This window comes from Emydura macquarii, unplaced genomic scaffold (genome assembly GCF_026122565.2).
Source record: "Emydura macquarii macquarii isolate MOO-44397 ecotype Brisbane River unplaced genomic scaffold, CSIRO-AGI_Emac_v2 contig_1045, whole genome shotgun sequence".
Taxonomy (NCBI): domain Eukaryota; kingdom Metazoa; phylum Chordata; order Testudines; family Chelidae; genus Emydura; species Emydura macquarii.
This window is the reverse complement of record NW_027131182.1, coordinates 14,742,434-14,759,860: the sequence shown is the minus strand read 5'-3', so window position 1 is coordinate 14,759,860 and position 17,427 is coordinate 14,742,434. Positions and strand designations below refer to the sequence as shown.

At 42.8% G+C, this 17,427-nt stretch overlaps 1 pseudogene; it reads right to left on the bottom strand.

Moving 5' to 3' along the window:
* Window positions 1-13,810: 13,810 nt before the first annotated feature.
* On the bottom strand, window positions 13,811-16,316 carry LOC137151132 (uncharacterized; annotated as a pseudogene).
* Between the last annotated feature and the right edge of the window lie 1,111 nt (window positions 16,317-17,427).

Genomic DNA, 17,427 nt, shown 5'->3' with positions numbered 1-17,427 from the left:
AGAATGAACTACTCCCAACTGTGTAGATGATCCTTTAGGGTTAAGGTGTATTGGTGGTATGGTAACTCTCTGGATAAATAGGACTGTTCTGTAAATAGAGAGCTTCATTTCCCAAGGCTGTCAATCTTACACCTTCCACAAGCACTACATTCACTTTTCTTTGTTGTTGAATTTTTTGGGCCTGATTCTCTCGTCTTTTATGCCAGTTTTACTCTGGTGAAACTCCACTGACGACAACAGAGTTACACTGATGTAAAACTGGTGTAGTAGAGTGGAGAGTCAAGCCCTTTATCTTTTCTTTGTTATAAAATTATACTTCAGAGCATTAAGTAATTTTATACTGTTGAAATTATTGTATTTTTCATTTTTATTACCCTGGGCCTTGTTCTGCAAGTATCATTACATAATAAAAATATCAGAAAGCTTAATTCCTACAACATTTTCCAGGAACATCTGGAATCAATCATTAAGATTAATTATGTGAAAAATATATAATTTTTCCAAGATCAGACTGCCAGTCTTCTGTAAAATGAGCGACTTTGTGCTGTCTCACAGATTGGTACCATGTTAAAAAGTTAAATCTTTCCGAGGAACACAGTTGAAAATTAATATGCAGACATGTCTCTGTATTTAAATCAACACACACGAAGCCTAGAAGTATAAGAATAAGTTTTAACTGTCATGTGGGGCACGTCCAAAATGCCCAACCTATTGACAGATAGGTTGTGTATTAAGAGTCGGTGTGTTATTACTGATGTTTTTATGTCAGTCTCTAAAAGCCTGACAAGGAAAAAAGAGCCTGATCCAAACCCTGAAGAAATCAATAGGACTCAATCCATTGACTACAACAGGCTTTGGATCTAACCCAAAGGGGGTAGGTCTGGCACTGCCACCATTAATATGGGCTTGTGCTAAGACTTCATCTTCAATCACAATGGACCAGTTTCAGATCTGGTGTAAATGGGTACTACTCCACTGATTTTATTTTGGTGGTTCAGAATTAAAGCATCATTTAAGATGACAGCAACCATTGATTGGGTGTGGTGTGTCAGCAGTCAAAAATATCCATGTTGGCCAAATTGGGCTTCCATGCACTGGGAGTTCAGAGATACTGACATGTTTCCAAACTCATAAATGTATTTCTTTTAAAATTAAAGAGTCCAAAGGAAAATCCAGACTAAGAAAATACCCCAGCAGAGGAGTTTATATTTATGACAACTGTTACTATGCTGCACTTTAATCAGCTGAACAGACCTTTCAATAGTTATCCCCATTGAAAGCTAGAATATAAATAATTGGAAATTCCACGTACCATTCAAATCATACATGTATTGGTTCTGATTTCATGAAAATAATTACTTGTACCATAACCAATAAGCCAACAGAGGGTGAAGTTTTTTTTTAAATAAAAATCATTCCATGAATGTTTTTACACACAAATCAGATGTAACTGGGAAGAATTATGGTAAAAATAAAAACAATTCTACAGGTCTTACATAAATGGGAATCTGCATGAGGAGGAGAGTTGGATGAGCAGAGATTTATGAATCTGCATTTAAAATGGCATATGAAAGTATCCAAATTTTGTATCTTAAAGGAATACTCACCCAGCTAACAACTGGAATTTGAAGAGCCCCTGAGCAAACATAATGTTTGTACCCATAACATCCACAAAGTGACAGTAGAAACTGCCAGAAATACTCTTTAAATTCTTTAGCTTTTATTATCTGACAACCTTTGTTTCATTGTCGGATTAAGGCAAAAACACTGACAGAAGGAACACCAATAACAATGGTTCAGATATTCTAATTTGGACAAAACGAAGCATCATGCAATAAAGGCCTGAGGAATGTGCTGGAGCGTATTATGCGCTAACCTCATGGAACGTCTTTCAGATACAGCAAATCTTTCATGTCATCATGTCATGGTTCCACCTATAAGGTTTAATTTGTTCCTGAGGGTGTGGGGGGTAGAGGTGTAAGGGGTGTCACTGAACTGTGTCCCAATGGACATCTAGCTATACCTTTATGCTTTCCTCTCCATTGGGGATTGTGTCTACAGAGGGCACCTGGTCCTCCACCAGAGGAGGCTGCCCAAGGGATTAATCAGTTTACTCCCTGAAGCACCTTAGCCATAGCCATAGCCTTCCACAGATGCACTTTCTATCTATGGGTCTTCCGGGTCAGCTGGCATTGTAGGTGCTGTGCAAAAGCTGATATCTCACAGTTTATAAGTATCCTCTCCAGCAGCACAATGACTTTTCTCTAGTTCCTTCTTATAGTCCCCTTTTCCTTCTGTGCTAGGATAGGATAGCAACATCTTTATCTGGCATTTTTGTAGCTTCTCTTTCCCCATGTCACTTTTTGGGGTGCTGTGAACCATAGCTGGGCACCATCTGGGGCACTTCCACTTCATTTTGCTCCTTTGATTTCTCTTCTCTTCTCCTTTCCTGCTGCTTCCCAACACCTCTGCCAGTTTATCAGTCTAGATTATAATTACTCAAATTCAGGGTGTGGTTTAAGACTGAGGATTAAAAGCCTGTACTTTTGTTGGCTGGTATTGTAGACAGCAGTACTTTAAAAGAAGAGTTGTGCATAGGAATATGGTTATTGTTTGGAAACTTAAAACAGATATTCCCAAATAAAAAAGACCTTCCACAAATCACTTTGCAGCTCAGCAACAAACTCTTCCTTTAATCTGATTTGCCAAAGGACCATAAGTGCCATGTGATGTCCCACAGCCCTACTGATCTGTCCCAAATGTGGAGCCAAAGGGAATTAAAACCTTTGTCTGTAATTGTGATCTCTATCCTTTAGGGACTTTGCTTCTAGATACAGATCAACTGCTAACAGCAGTCACTCATTCCGTCACTCAAGTAGTCACTGCTCCATCTGCTGCCTCCCTACTTACCACTCAGCCTGCTCTTCATTGCACCACAGCAAGGGAGCATTAAAGGGGGTTGGCACTGAGAGCAGCAAGGAAGAAAAAGAGGCAACCACCTTCTCCCAGCATCAGTACCATTAGCCCCTACCCCTGCACAGGCTAAATTTCCAAACATAAAAGAGGGAAGGAGGGAACATCAAAGAGCAAGGTTGTGGGGCAGAGAAATAAAATCTGCTGGGGTTCTTCCCTCCCTTTCTTCCTTCCTAAAAAACAAACTAGTCATGGGTTTAGAGGCAAAGCTCTGACCTGGATTAGAAGTTGGCTAAGAGCCAGAGAAGAAGGAGTAGGAACAAATGGTAAATTTCCAGGTTGGCAAAGAACTAGCAGTAGGGTGCCCCAAAGTTCTGTACTAGCACCTGTGTCTAGAACACTTATTAATGATCTGGAAAACTGGGTGCACCATGCAAGATGCATGCTTAGAAGGTGCTCAGAAATCAAGCTGAAGGGTGTGGAATAAGAACACAACAGTGAGGTGGCAAAATTGGAAGATGACACATAATTATTTAGATTCATCAAGAAAAAGACAGGGAAATGCAAAGGCAACTCTTGAAGGCAATACAGAGCAAGAATGCTCTGCTGCAACGCAGGCTGCTATTAGGATAGCAGGCGATGAGGTGCTGTAAATCAGAATATTGCCCAGAGTTCCTCAACCCAGTAACTATTAGTCTCTGTGAGTCAGTATCAGGAAATAATCCAAAGGAAATGCAGTACCTCCACCTGCTATATGACTGACACACACAAATCAAAACCAAGTGCTTTTAACCTTACGGTTTTACTTTATTGGCCTCCAGCAATTCCCATTGGAATTCCTTTGCCGAAGTCTCCACTTATTAGTCTTAAGCACATACAAATACCATAGATATTAGAGTACCCCAAAACTTGTTAGTTATCCCACATGTCTAAGGCAGTCTTCAGGTGAATCAGTCACAGATTTCTGGAGGGCCGGTCCTTCCGTCTGCGCCTAGAGATCCTTCCAAATGTGTCCATGAAGCGATCCGCTTGACTTAGACTCACTATCTCCCACTTATACCCCAAAAGTTACAGAGACACGTCAATCAAAAGAATGTTACATAGTTGACCACACAAATCAATCACTGGGCAAAAACAAGAGTTATAGAGACATGTCACTAAAAATAATATTGTTAAGCAAGCAGTCTTAAACTGTTAGTCTGATAGCTAAATTTCCCCTTACCAACAATTCTAAAATATATTCAGACTTCCTGTTTTTCACAGACATCTGCCCCAGCATATTAAGAGAGAGAGAATGCATACAGCCAGGTTCACTTCACATGTTCACTGTCTAAACCCTCCCCCCTTCCCGGTTTGTCTAGTTATGCTAAGTTCCTGCAAAGGCCTGAAAATGGCTAAAAGCAGCAAGCAAGATAATTGGTAGCCCATCCCCATAATTGGTGGTGGCTTGGACCCCTGGTTGGTTGCCAAAATGCCGCTGTGCAAGGACACAACCACATTCAGCAATCCCTGGAAAATACATGGTAGTGGGAACACCAGCAACTCCTTCCTGCAGTACCCCTGCAGCAGTCTCTCACTGGGTGTTCCCATGTCACAGACTCAAAGTCAGGGCAATGAGCACAGCTGCACTTGGGCGTCCAGCTCTTTTGAGTAACTTCAAGTCTCACTACACAACACCAGAAAGCTCAAGCACAAGAAGAAGTGGAGGTAACTCACCGGTGACTTCAATCTGGCCTCCTCTTGTTGCATTCAGCCCTCCACTACACTATGCCATTTTGAACTTTTGTTTCTTTATTTTTGCGCTTTGGATTGTTGTTTCACTATTGTTCTAATTAAAGGTTTACTGCTGTTTGCTATATAATACAGTGTTTAAACTATAAACTTAAAAATTCATTTATAAAGCATCATCAATGCATTTTACACAGAAAATGTGAAGTTTTTAAATAATTCATAGGGTTCTACAAAAGTATCTAGGCACATGCATAAGGCAATATAAGGATTGTAACAATGTTCTACTTCCACTGCCTGTAACTCTGCAGGTTACCCGCTGGATATCAGCTGTGCGTTTTCAAGCTTGAGACTCAAAATATGAGCAATAGACATCCCTGAAAGTATTGACTTTGCTGTTTCCATTTTATATTGTATGCCTTGCTGGCTGATCAAACCCCTGAGCAAGTCTGTGTACCTCAGCCTCCCACCCATGACTAAGGATTTCTCCCTTACTCTCACAAATACTGCATAAAATGTAAAAAAAAGATACTCCTATTATCTTAGGCACATTTTTTTCTGCTGCTTCCCACCTATTCCACAAACAGTGCCACCTTCCTTTCAAATGGGCAAATGCCCACTCCACTGTCATTACGGCAATTACTGAGGAGGTCGTTCAACAGTTCCGTCCTTAACTTCATGAGCCAGAGAAGCAGAGGATAAGCCAGGTCTCCCAGAATAACTAGAGTAATCTCCACACCATTAATGTCTATCATGATCCTGAGGACAAATAGTCCTTTCTCCATTTAGGAAATAGAGCTGAGTTCCGGAAAATCTTCATGGAAGTTTCCAGACCACCCTGCATTTATGGCTCGAAGGCTTCCACAGTTTCCAACCAGCCCTTGGAATTCCATGGAAAAATACTCCTTTCTGATGATAAATTCTGCACCCTGGTGGGGGGAAGGGAAAATAATAATAATAGGCACATGGATCTCATCAGTTGCCCCAGTACAGTTTGGGAACCCCATGTGTGCAAAGCCAAAGCCATCAATAATCTCCTGAGCATTACCAAGCTTTATAACCTGATATGACAATACTTTTTCCATGGCATCCCACACCTACATGACAATGGATCCCATTAATCTCCCCATGCCAAACTGTTTGGCTAAAGAGCTGTAGCATTCAGGGGTGGCCACCTTCCACACAGCAATGGAAAAGTGCTTCACAGTATGGGAACCTGCATGCTGGTACACTGCCACTGCAGCTCCAGGGCTAGTTCAGCACGTAACTCAAAAAAGGTTGCCTTTGCCATCCTGAAATTCTCTCACCACTGCTGGTCATCCCAGGCCTGCAGAACGATCCTTTCCCACCAATCCACACTGGTTTCCCAAGTTCAGAAACAGCACTGCACAGTGTGAAGCGACTCCAAGAACTGCTCCTCTTGTATCAGTTGCTCGGAGCCCTCCTTTTCTTCCTCATCTCGCTTCCTCCGCTGCCTCTGAATCTTCTGATGCTGCTGAAGGAGCTGCTGCTGCCACATCACCTGCTTGGTGGTGTGGAAGGCAAAGTCTAAAACTAAATTCATTCAGTTTTGAGTGCTGAAATTCAGCCAGTCTTTGTGTACTCACAGTTGCCAGCACAGCAGCACAGAACATTGCTGGATCTACGTTGGCCAGAGCAACTCAAAAATGGTGCTAGCCCACCCAGAAAGGATGCATGGCTTTGAGACAATGGAAACATGGAATTTTTAAACGTTTGAACCTGCCTGGCTTCTTTTATGCATCCCACAATGCAGAGCAAAAAAAATCCAAGAATGCAGACTGCTGAGCAGTGAAGCAAAGGAGCATGGGATACTCTCCGAGAATGCCCCATGCTTGCTGCTATGAGTACACAATGAAGCAAATTGAGAGAAGGCATAGCGTTCTGCTATTACTGAGGTTTATGTACTGTGTGTTAAATAATGCATGTCAAATCAATCCACGTTATAAACCCCCTGCTTTGACAAACCCAAAGACTTGAGAGGGGCACAGAAACCCTTTTATATTCCTACGTTAGAGCTAATGAAACCCAAATGAGCTGTCTGCCAGGAGGAGTCAGACATCTCAGCACAGGGTCCTAGAGTCTGACATATTCTCAAACACTTCTTAGTTCTGTTGAGTTGAACCATCTCAAAACAAATTCCCAAAATATCCAGTGCTTAATATCTTCAAACCGATAAAAAAGTTGCTACAAAAATGTTCAGCCAAATATTGTTTCAAAATGTTCAATTAAATATTGTTTTACATTGTTACATTTGTGACTCTCTTTATATAAAATGATTAATCTTGCTCTGAAAAATACATGCTGTAATTTAACAACTTTACCAGCACTTCTCAGTGTTGAAGTAATGATTATAATGATAGCATTTATATTTGACAAGTTAAGTTTCTAAGTCAGGAACTCAATCTGTGTTCCCTCTTGAAATAGCAGTAAAGACCATGTCTAACAAATAATATTATAATGAGGGGAATTTTGCACAAGATTAGGCTATTATGAAATTTGACTTTGAGGCTGATCCTACAATCCTCACTCAGGAAAATGGGATAATTTTTCATAGATTTTTAACCAGAGTAAAATTTTTAGGGATTAGACCCCCCCTACTCAATTTTCCTAATTTACCCTAAATCTAATGCCAGAATTTGGAGGGTTGGTTGCTCATATTCTTTTCATGCAACAGTTAGTTTAGCAGAGGGATATTTTAGAATTTCCAGTTAAATATCCCTTTCCCTCCTCCATCATTTTATCTGCTTAGTAATATAACGACTATATATTTATTAATGCTCTTTGGTTTTATTCTGAAGACCTTGAATAAAAAAAGGCAATGTGCCAGATTACATCCTCCTATGGAAAATCCCATGAGAGGTGGCTAAGGGAGTGGAAAACGGATAGAGTGTATTCCCTCCCTACACAGTGAACTATGGTTCCAACTCCAAAACCAATGGAATGCATAGGATCTGCAGGAGGCCAGCGTCATCTGCATGAAGTCCCTGTGTCACTAGACCAGCTCTGGAATCTTGGTATCCCATCCCCTCATTCCCTGACAGCATGACTCCACTGAAATAATGCCATCAGCACCTCCCCAACCACCATGGAGCAGCCCCACTGGCAAGATAATAGAGCCCTAGAGTGTTTTACTTTCCACAGTGATGACCACAAAGAACAATCTGTGTCCTGTCCTAAAGATGACCTACTCCTCCCTGGCCTGTCGAGTGCCATCACTTCCCCTACATAGATCCCCAGGCCCTTGGATAGCTCACTGTGGTGTCCAGGAAAAGAGGAGCCACTGGAATGATGGCAGCTGATTGCTATCCCCATTAGGAAATGGAAAGACTGAACATGGTATTACCTGAACCCCTAGGATTTCAGATTCCTCTCCTTCATGGACTCTGGTGGGCCATTGATTTAGAATTGGCATTTGAGTTTCTGGCCTATGGAATTAGTAGGCCCAGCATACAGCACTTGAATCCCTTGGTGCGCTGTGCAACATCTAGGTGCTAGATGCAGTGAGCTAAGGGTTGTGTGCAAAACAGCCCTAGTATCACGTGCACAAAGTTGATGTGCCGTGCACAAAGGTTGCATGCCCTGTGCAAAAGGCAGGAAAAGGAAGTACTGTGTTTGGTGGATCATGCCCTACTTATGATCTGAGCACTTTCCCACAGGTGGCATCCCCCAGCCGGTTTGTGTTCATCCTTTTCCTGTGACCTTCATAGCTGTTGTACTCACCTTCGTTCTTCCTGATCCTGTTGTGATTGATCCATTCTTTCCTTGGTCAATTATCATGGTTTCTGTTCCTGTGTTGATCTGTCCTGTTGCGCGTGCAGTCTCCCATCTTCATTGTTCCTGCTCCCTGTCGTTCCCGAGTCATCCCAACCTGTGTTTCATCTTACCCATAGATAATAGTCAGGAGGCATGCGTTATAAACTTCCTTTCATCCACTGTTTATTACCCAGCCACTGCATTTATTTCCTTTGGGTTCAGAGCTTCTAGCTTACTATTAATCTGGTTCAGTGCTAATAAATTTGAGTCAGTCTTCCATATGGTGAGGCCCTGGTTGACAGAAGCAAGTAGAGGGCAAACATCTGAAGGTTCTGAATGATAAATTTTGGACTTTCTACCTTAAGTTGTGTTTAGGGTGGGTACTGGCCCATTAGCTCTGGGAGGGCATTGGGACCGAGTATCACATACACCATCTTTTGTAACAATGGAGGATCATGGACCATAAGACATGATATAGCCCCATGACTTCATTCTAATTAGACGTCAGAATAGAGTCTGATGGCACAACTATGCACGAACAAAATAAAGAAAACTGGACACAATTAGTGTCATCATGATGGATTTGGAGGAGATACCATTGTACAGCAAGTGTATTTTTCATATATATTTCCTTACAGGCCAAATTCTGCTTGTCTTTCTCACTGTGAACAATATAAGTGGAATTTGACTCCATACTTTTACAAGTGTATCTGTAACCCACATGCCTAATAGGGAGATATCTCTTTAAGTCAAGAGATCTATTGGAGGGGTGGGTAGGAATGAGTTGTGTCTGGGTCATTGTTGCTAGGCAGATGCACAGTTAACCCTCACACAGTTTCTGAAATTGGGTGTGGTAGTTTTGGGTATGTTCAATAGGTTTCCTGTTGCTGGACTCAGACTCCATGTGGGCAAGTAGTCAGGGCAGCTGCTTTGCAAAAGGCCATGTGCCCTGTGTGGGTTGGGAGAAGCTGAACCTCCAGAGCAGAAAGAAGGCTGTTTTCCACAACTCTGATGCATTTTGCAGCAAGGTATTTTTAAATATATATACTAACTGAGTGGTTGGCTAATTGGTTAGCTAACTAGCTAAGTGAGTGATTTCAGCAGAGGAGGAGGAAGAGTCTTCATGAATTCCAGGTGAAAATTTCTACAAACAAGTGGAGCGGAAATGTTGTTTTTGACTCAGCAGACTATATAGATTTGGTGATCAAAGACTCTAATGGAGACTCAGGGGAACTCAACCTAAGCTTTCGGGAACTCTGACTTTCTTCTCACTGTGTTTCTGTGGGGACTAACCCATTTAGATTTAATTTGGGTTTTGTTTTTTGTTTTTTTTTATTATTTATGTGTATGTATAACTGTTAAGATAATGTATGTGACTTATAAAGAACCATGTTATGTTGTAAAAATGAAGTTATTTTTCTTTAACATAGGATTTTATAAAGTTGGTACTTAAGAATTAAGTACATTCCTTTTGTTCTTTTGGATTTGATTGTGGGGAGGTTGACCCTGTGCAATCCTAGTTTAGAATCCTCAGTGACTGAATTCTGGGTCTCCAGGTGCTTTTCAATGGGATTTAGGGATTTTTTTTTGGGCACTGGAGAAGGGCGATGAAATAAACTATAGCCCACCCAAAGCTTACACATTGATCCTTCAATGAGGAAAAGGCCCCCTCCTTGCAGCAATGAGAGGCTGAGAAGGTCCTGTCCTTGCAGTAGTAAGATCTATATTTTACTGCATTCAACTTATAGATTTGGGAAGTCTCTTAGTGCCTGATGCAGCAAACTCCCATCCCCTTCAGGATTGGGCTCACAGAAAACTTGACATTAAAAGCCCCCATGGTATATTGGATACATACAGAATGTCACATGCAAAAATTAGGAGCAATTTTACCTACTGTCATTTTTACAGTTGTCTCCTTGTGTAGGTGGATGAGCCGAAAGTCACACAATGAGGTAAAAATCTTTGCTGTTCTGTCATCATATTAAAGTTACATTCTGTTAGTTGGATCTGACAGTACTTCAGGGAAAGTCTCATTAAATTCATTTCAGAATATAAAGGAGTGGATGATCACGAGATGAAATCTGTTGGCCAGATCAGAAAAAGGATCAAATATGAATGGAATTTCATCCTCAACCTTCCTACTCTACAGGTGTAGACTAAAATTAAGTCAAAGTGGAAGAATATATTACCATGAGTCCACCCGTCCCTATTGGAGGTAAAGGATGCTTAGTGTATACAATTAATTTTGCATTTGGCTCCACAAAGCACCACGTCTGCACCGGGACCAATGCCCACAACTCAGTTAGGTTTCAACACTGAGCAATCCCTGTACGTACAAAGAGAATCTTTAAATGTTAATTGTAAAATGTGAATACAACATAGTGGTTATAAATGAATACATAGGTTGGAAATTCCAATTTTCTATTGATATTCAGGGGGAGTTACTTGGCACCTTAATGGTCAAAGGTATTTGAAATCCATTTGGTTAAGGCAACTAGGCCTTTTTAAAAATCCACTAGGTGCTTTTTTGCAGCGTCAGGTGCCTGAACACCCTTAAAAATCTGGCCTTAAATCCTTTGAAAATCCCAGCCCTAATGAACTCTAACAATGGCCCCAGTTCTTGTCAGATGCTGAGCACCTTCTCTCCCTCCCTCCCCCCTTGATTGTAGTGGGACTGCATAGAGCTTAGCACTTCACAGTATCAGACCTAATATCACCTTCCCCTGACACCAAGATCCAATGTTCTATGCTTTCATTTTACCCCTGCCAGCCCTGTACACATCCCTCCTGCAAATCTTTTCCACTGACAGGTCAAGATCACTTCACTGCAGCCCAAAGGAACTATCTCTAGGGCCTGGTCTACACTGGTGACTTAGGTTGACTTAAAATCCCTTAATTTGAATTAATTACACCTGCGTCTACACTGGCACCACAATTAATTCGAATTAAGGTGCCTGTAAAATCGACCTAATAAGACCACCTCTGTAAGTGGCTTAGCACCTAATTCGAATTTGTTAAATCGATTTAGGGACAGTGTAGACGCAAAGGGGGTTAAATCGAGCTAATTGACCTCTGGAATGTATCCCTCAATGTCCCATTTTAACCACTCTGGACCATCATGCTGTGCTGCTTTGTGGTCATGGAAGCAGGAAAAGTCCCCTCTCCTCAAGCCCTGGGAACATTTGAATTTCCATTTCCTGTGCTTGCTGCCAGCATTGGGAAAGCTTTGCCACTGTTCTCAGCATGTCTACTGCAAAGCCCAAACACGCTCCAGCATGGAGTTGACCAGAGGTCTTAGACCTCATCTGGCTGTGGGGAGAGGAGTCCGTTCTGGCTCAGCTCACAGCCAGCAAAAGGAATCTGTACATTTATGGGAAGATATCACAGGGCATGCTGGAGAAGGGACACCAGAGGGATGCTCAGCAGAAGATCGAGGAGCTGCGCCAGTTGTATCAGAAAGCCAGGGAAGCTAACAGCTGTGTGGGCTCCTCTCCCAACACATGCAGGTTCTATGATAAGGTGCATGCTATTCTGAGGGGCGATCCCACCCTGGTGCCTCCCCGCAGCATCAATACCTCTGCTAGTTCACAGTCCATGGGCAATGAGGAGGACTCCATGGACAAGGAGGAGGAGCAGGAAGCTGTGGAGAGGAGGGCGCAGGAGAGCGGGGTGTCCATCCTCCCAGAAAGTCAGGACTTATTCCTGACCCCCGAGCAGTCCACCAGCACACAGGACAGCACAAATGATCCCGGGGAAGGCACATCTATGAGTTTTCTTGCTTATTAGCATTTCTATCCTTGTACATTGAGTGGGGGGGGGGGCACGAAGGGGAACTCAGGTGTTTCATTGACTGTACTGGGTGGTTACCCAGGGATCAATTTTTTTATGTGATGAGAAACAGTACTTTAATCATCAGTTGATATCACATGGAAAATGTAATGTATGTAATCTGTTATCCCTCGAAAAAATTTTCAGGGGAGGGCTGCCTTGTTCCTCCCTCCACAGTAAGATTCTTCTCTGCAATCAAGGTAGCCAGTATCATGGCTTCACGTGTTTTAAGCATAGTTCCCCCCCCCCCCCCAACCCCGCCCCATGCCGTCCTCAATTCCTCTCTGTAGGGGTTTGGAATACAAGCAGAGCTTCCCCTCACCCACCACGCCCTCCGCAGTTCCTCTCTGTAAGGGTTTGGAATACAAGCAGAGAGAGGGAATCATTTGCTACATTGTTTCATGGGCCCATTATCAAAATAGTTACATTTGTATCATTTTCCTCACTATGCTAACTGTGGCTACCCTCTCATTTTTCTTTCATTCAGTAGACACCTCAGCGGTGGACCGACCCTTAAGAAGTGCTGCGGACAGACTGTCTCAGATTAGAAAAAGGGGGGGAAAAAAGCAGAGATGACACGTTTGCAGAGCTCATGAACGCCTCAGCTGCCGCAGAGACAGAGCAAAGAGCGAGGTGGTTGATCTTGTCCCATAACATGGGACAAATGTGGGAGCATGATCGCAGCACCACGCAGGAGATGCTGCGACTCCTGCGGGACCAGGCAGACTTGCGCCAGCTTCTTGTGGACAGAGTCCCACTGCAGCCCCTCCATAATGCTCCTCAACCGAGTGCTTTGCCGTCCTCCCCCTCCCCCGCCCTGCAAGAGGGCTCGGAGGAGATTGTCCAGGATGCAGTACATGCTCTCCTCCACCCCGGTGGAGGCGAGCAGAAAGCTGCGGCAGCCACGCTGACTGCTGGCCAGCCAGCTACCACACTACCCCTGGAGACAGTGAATGAACCCTCACCCCTTCACCCATGTCTTGAATGTTAAAAAATAAAGTTTTTCATCATTCCAAAACCTTTTTTTATTAAATCATACATTGTTCAGGAGGGAGACGGATTTGTCAGGCACAGATATCGAACGGGGGTGGGGGGTGAGATGATCATCAAAGGCAAACAACATACAGGGGAGGTGGGGGGATCATCAAAGGCAAACAACATTCAGGAATAGAAATCACTCCTGCATCTCATTGCAGAACCTAATTTTCAAAGCTTCCCTATTGCAAAGCGCTCCTCGGTTAGCTCTCAACGTAATGCTGGCATCTGGCTGCTCGTAATTGGTGGCCAGTCTTTCTGCCTCCACAGCCCAACCCTGAGGGAATCTTTCCCCCTTCGCTTCACACACATTATGAAGAACACAGCACACAGATATCACAGACAGGAGGTTCTTCTCACTCATTTCCAGCCTAGTGAGGAGACTCCTTCATCTACCCTTTAAACACCCAAAGGCACATTCTACAAACATTCTGCAACTGCTTAACCTCTTATTATAACACTCCTTGTCACTGTCAAGGTGACCGGTGTATGGCTTCATTAGCCAAGGGAGCAAGGGGTAAGCAGGATCCCCCAGGATCACTATGGGCATTTCCACACCCCCAATCTGAAGTTTTTGGTCGGGGAAGAAAGTTCCCGCCTGCATCTTAGAGAACAGCCCCAAGTTACGAAATACACGAGCGTCATGCACCTTCCCAGACCACCCTACACAGATGTCGGTGAAACAACCCCTGTGATCCACAAGCCCCTGCAGGACCATGGAAAAGTACCCCTTGAGGTTTATGTATTCGGTCGCTAGGTATGCAGGTGCTAAGATAGGGATGTGCGTACCATCAATGGCTCCCCCGCAGTTTGGGACGCCCATTGTGGCAAACCCCTCCATTATGTCCTGCACATTTCCCAAAGTCACTACCCTTCAGAGCAGAAGTCTATTTATGGCACTACACACTTGATTCACGACTATACCCACTGTAGATTTACCGACTCCAAATTGATTCCTAACTGAGCGGTAACAGTCTGGGGTTGCCAGCTTCCACAGAGCGATGGCGACTCTCTTCTCCATCATCAGTGGTTGTCTCAAGCAAGTGTTCACGTGCTTCAGGGACGGTGCCAGCTCTGAGCACAGTTCCAGGAAAGTTGCCTTTCACATACGAAAGTTTTGCAGCCACTTATCATCCCACAGCTGCATAACAATGCAGTCCCACCAGTCTGTGCTTGTTTCCCTGCACCAGAACCTGCATTCCACGGACAGCAGATGACACATTACAGCCTGCAGCAATCGGGAATTGTTCTGCTCGATGTCTTGTAGCAGGGCAGCCTCGGTGGCATAGGTGTAGTATCTGCTTCGTCTTCTTGCTCTATTTCTAAAGTACTCCATGATAAGCCACGATGTATTTGTCACGCTCACAATTATAATGCAGAGTTGAGCTGGCTCTATGTCTCTGTAACAATGGTGATGGCAGGGAGTAAAAAAACGGCGTGAAAATCCTTTTCCTGTTTGTTGGGGGAGGGGGCGGAAAGGGTGGGGGAAGCAGCGTTGCAATCATGGGATGATGACACTCATCCCAACAGCCACCGTGGCTAGTTGCACTGTGAGATAGCTACCCACATTGCACTGCTTTCTAATTCGAATTAAAGCTGACCAATGTGAACACAAGAGACCAGCGCAAACAGTGTAGTGTGTACACTCTGCTGCAATTTCTATAAATCGGCTGCTGAAAGTCGAATTAAGCTAATTCGAATTAGCGCTGCAGTGTAGACATAGCCTAGATTTTGTTCCTTTATATGGAAGGCTATGTTTATTGACTAATTTGTTATGGTTTTAGAGAAACTATCTTCTCATTATTTTTCTACTGTCCTTTCTCCAACTATCAATTCTCCTGTTAATTTTATTATTTCATCACCGCAAATTCAGTTATCTTCATTATTTTTGTAGCAGAGGATGCATTTTATGTTGTGAACACTGTGAGATTAACGCTAAACTGACAAAGCATCAAATGTAAAAAACCCCATACATTTAACCTGTGTGCGTATTGTCAGACCCACGTCCATTAAAATGTATCACTGTTTCTGAACCAATGTCTCATTTCATTGTATGGTTAACTATTTTAAAGTAGTCTGGACTTACAAATAAAACATGGTATAGATATTTTCCTTAGAGCTGGGATGAATAATTAAAGGAGACAGTGATTTTTTGAAAAACTTGAATTTTTCATATCCCACTGAACTGCAATCTGCTCACACTACTGGTAAAGTTAAAAGTCAAGAACATAAGGGTTGCTTTGAAGTGTAACTCTAACATGTACCTATGATGATGTAATTTTTCTGTCCTTTACTGTGAACATTACAGTCCAAATTCCCCATTGTATAATGCAGCGAGATTGATATAATTTGGCAGTTAATTATTTCTAGGCACAGAGGGAAAATACTGAAATTCAGAGCACATGAAGAAAAATAATAAATCTTACTAATACTGAACCACTCTAAACAAACAAACAAACAAATAAATAAGCCTCTCAAAGTCTGAAAACACTGAACTGCAGTTTCTGGAAATCTTGTTTAGATGCTCAAAATATTTTTAAATAATATATTTTTGTTCAGTCTGGAGAAAAATCTAGCAGATGAGTTATGATTTACACTTTGCAAGAGCACTATAAACAACTCACTAGGGAGGCTCAATGGAAAAATCATCTACATGTCATTAAGGTGTAAATTACATAGAAACTAAATGTATCAAAGTTGGTTTCCTAACATATAGCAAGAGACTCGGGCACAAACCTGCAAAACTCTTACTTACATGGACCTGCTCACACAAGTCAGGACTACTTATATGAAGAAGGGGTTGCAAGATCAGACCCTTAGCTATAAAAACTAAGGAAAGAATGTAAACCACTGGTGGAATTTGAACAATTAAGCAACAGATGCCGATTCATAATACTGATTCCTACATGGAAAACTTTGTCAAATTTCTGAAAACTTGAATGCATGTTAGAAAAATGAACCCCTTGACACATCTGCCATGGAGACAACAAGCTCTTAGGCAGATCTGCCATGTTCATAACTCACACGGTCACTGACATGTGGTTATATTATTGGAGATGAAATAATACTATTTTCAAGAGATAACTGTACAATATCATTTCCCCCAATCTACTAGGCATAAATATCAAAAGTATTTTTTGCCAGGGGCATGCACAAGAATTTAAATTCCAGCACTTTTGGAGGAGCACATTCTGTGACCCTCTGGGCCCTGGGGGTCCAGGACCCGGAAGAGTTGTCAGCTCCCACCAGGGCCCCAGAGGAGCGCACGCCTTTCCTGTTGGGACCCCAGGAATCGAAGGAACCCTGTGCCTCCCCGCCAATTACTGGGGGGGCCGATGCCCCTGCTTGGCCCCCTTTGTGCATGGCCCTGCAGACAACCTCAAGATTGCTGAGCAACCACTGTTCAATTTTAGTAAGCCATTTATCAGTGTTGTTTAATCATTGTGCCATGATAGAGAGCTTTCCAGATAGTCCTTATAAGGTAGTCCCCAGCAAAGAAGTATCCTGTAAATGGTTTTCAGTATTCATGATTGGTAGTATTTCCTTATTTGAAGAGCTGTCTGATTTAGAGAGCGCAAAAGAAGAAAGCCTACACATATCACAAGACGGCACTTCCTGAAAAGTGAGAGAAGACAGATACCTTTTTTCTTGTGGTCAGGCACTGAGCCAAATTCTCAGCTGGTATAAATCGGCATAGCTTCACTGAAGTCAATGGAGCCAAGCCAATTTATGCCACCTAAGATTCAAGTCCATCTCTACACTCTGGAACCAACAGGATATCCTTAGGTAAAATTTGAATTTCTTAAGATATATGTATGTAACCAAAATTTTTAATAAAAAGCAAGAGACCAAAAGAATGAAATCCTCGTCTAGATTCACAAAGGAACTTAAGTGCCTAACAACTATGTTGGTTGCCTAAATGCCAAATTTAGGCACCACTGGCATTCACAAAATCCCCATATGACAGGGTGTATAGACACCCACACTGCTGAGGAATGTGCCAGAGAGGCCCTGGAGATAGATCTAGCCACACCCCCCAGACCTCTCAAGCATGTGTGGTAGGGATAAGGCCTTTAAAAGGGAGGAAACTGCAGTCAGCTGGACACTGCTGGAGGGACTCTTGGAGCCTCAGAGGTAACTGTCAGCCAG